The following is a 2,500-nucleotide window of genomic DNA, read 5'->3' as shown; positions in this document are numbered from 1 at the left end:
CCATGCCTTAGCCAATGCAAGCAACGGCCGTCGTGCGGCCTAAGGCCCACCGCCTAGCCACGAGGGGCACCGTCGTGTGTTTGTCTTGCCATCGGTGTGGCATCGTGGCCATGCCTTTGCCAACACAAGGCAACGGCCGTCATGCGGCCCAAGGCCAACCGCCTAGCCACGAGGGGCACCGTCGTGCATTTTTCTTGCCGTGGGTGTGGCGTCGTGCCCATGCCTTAGCCAACGCAAGGCAACGGCCGTCGTGTGGCCTAAGGTCAACCGCCTAGCCATGAGGGGCACCGTCGTGCGTTTTTCTTGCCGTCGGTGAGCCATCGTGCCGATGCCTTAACCAACGCAAGCCAACGGCCATCGTGCGGCCTAAGGCCAACCGCCTAGCCATGAGGGGCACCGTAGTGCATTTTCCTTGCCGTCGGTGTGGCCGTCGTGCCCACGCCTTGGCCAACGCAGGGCAACGGCCGTCGTGCGGCCTATTGCCCACCTCCTAGCCGTGAGGGGCACCGTCGTGCATTTTCCCAGCATGGCTACAGAGGTTTACCCGTGGCCTTGGGAGCAAAACCCCACGGCAGTTGTGCTTTTTTCTTGCCGTCGGTGAGGCCGTCGTGCCCATGCCTTAGCCAATGCAAGGCAACGGCCGTCGTCCGTCCTAAGGCCCACCGCCAAGCCGTGAGGGGCACCGTCGTGCATTTTTCTTGTCGTCGGTGTGGCCGTCGTGCCCACGCCTTAGCCAACGCCGGGCAACGGCCGTCATGCGGCCTAAGGCCGCCATGAGGGGCACCGTCGTGCGTTTTTCCAGCATGGCTACAGAGGTTTACCCGTTGCCTTGGGAACAAAACCCCACGGCAGTCGTGCGTTTTCCTTGCCATCGGTGAGGCCGTCGTGCCCATGCTTAAGCCAATGCAGGGCAACGGCCGTCGTGCGGCCTAAGGCCCACCGCCTAGCCATGAGGGGCACCGTCGTGCGTTTTATTTGCCGTCGGTGTGGCATCGTGCCCATGCCTTAGCCAACGCTAGGCAACGGCCGTCGTGCGGCCTAAGGCCAAACGCCTAGCATCGTGCCCGTGCTTTAGCCAACGCAGGGCAATGGCCATCGTGCGGCCTAAGGGCAACCGCCTAGCCACGAGGGGCACCGTCGTGTGTTTTTCTTGCCATCGGTGTGGAATCGTGCCCATGCCTTAGCCAACGCAAGGCAACGGCCGTCATGCGGCCTATGGCCGACCGCCTGGCCATGAGGGGCACCGTCGTGCGTTTTTCTTGCCGTCGGTGTGGCCGCCGTGCCCATGCCTTAGCCAACGCAGGGCAACGGCCGTCGTGCGGCCTAAGGCCCACCGCCTAGCCATGAGGGGCACCGTCGTGCGTTTTATTTGCCGTCGGTGTGGCATCGTGCCCATGCCTTAGCCAACGCTAGGCAACGGCCGTCGTGCGGCCTAAGGCCAAACGCCTAGCATCGTGCCCGTGCTTTAGCCAACGCAGGGCAATGGCCATCGTGCGGCCTAAGGGCAACCGCCTAGCCATGAGGGGCACCGTCGGCCGTTCTTCTTGCCGTCGGTGTGGCCATCGTGCCTATGCCTTAGCCAACGCAGGGCAACGGCCGTCGTGCGGCCTAAGGCCCACCGCTTAGCCATGAGGGGCACCGTCGTGCGTTTATCTTGCCGTCGGTGTGGCATTGTGCCCTTGCCTTAGCCAACGCAAGGCAACGGCCGTCGTGTGGCCTAAGGCCTACCGCCTAGCCATGAGGGGCACCGTCGGGCGTTTTTCTTGCCGTCGGTGTGGCATCATGCCCTTGCCTTAGCCAACGCAAGGCAATGGCCGTCGTGTGGCCTAAGGCCTACCACCTAGCCATGAGGGGCACTGTCGTGCGTTTTTCTTGCCGTTGCCTTAGCCAACGCAAGGCAACGGTCGTCGTGTGGCCTAAGGCGCACCGCTTAGCCATGAGGGGCACCGTCGTGCATTTTTCTTGCTGTGGATGTGGCGTCGTGCCCATGCCTTAGCCAACGCAAGCCAACGGCCGTCGTGCGGCCTAAGGCCTATCGCCTTGCCATGATGGGCACCGTCGTGCGTTTTTCACGTCGTCGGTGTAGTGTCGTGCCAATGCTCCGTCATGCGGCCTAAGGCTCACCGCCTAGCCTTGTTTTCGCTTATTTTTATCTTTTTAAGCATACATGTTGAGTCTCGTTAATGTCCACCGCCGTATGTCTTTGAAATTCATAAATTGCTTTTTTTTTTAATTAAACTATATTTTTGTATTTTTTATTATTTTTTATTATTTTTTTGTTTTTATTTTTGTTCAATTCAATCTTGGAAATTTTTTATTTTTTTTTATTTTTTTTGTTTTTATTTTTGTTCAATTCAATCTTGGAAAATTTTTATTATTTTTTATTGTTTTTATTGTTTTTATTTTTGTTCAATTCAATCTTGGAAATTTGTTTTATATTTGTTTCAAGCACCCATGTGTAGGTGTGTTAAATACACACTAAATTGCCATCTATTGGTGG

The sequence above is a fragment of the Coffea arabica genome, chromosome 11e (assembly GCF_036785885.1).
Source record: "Coffea arabica cultivar ET-39 chromosome 11e, Coffea Arabica ET-39 HiFi, whole genome shotgun sequence".
NCBI classification, from domain to species: Eukaryota; Viridiplantae; Streptophyta; class Magnoliopsida; order Gentianales; family Rubiaceae; genus Coffea; species Coffea arabica.
Note: the sequence above shows the minus strand (reverse complement) of the source record.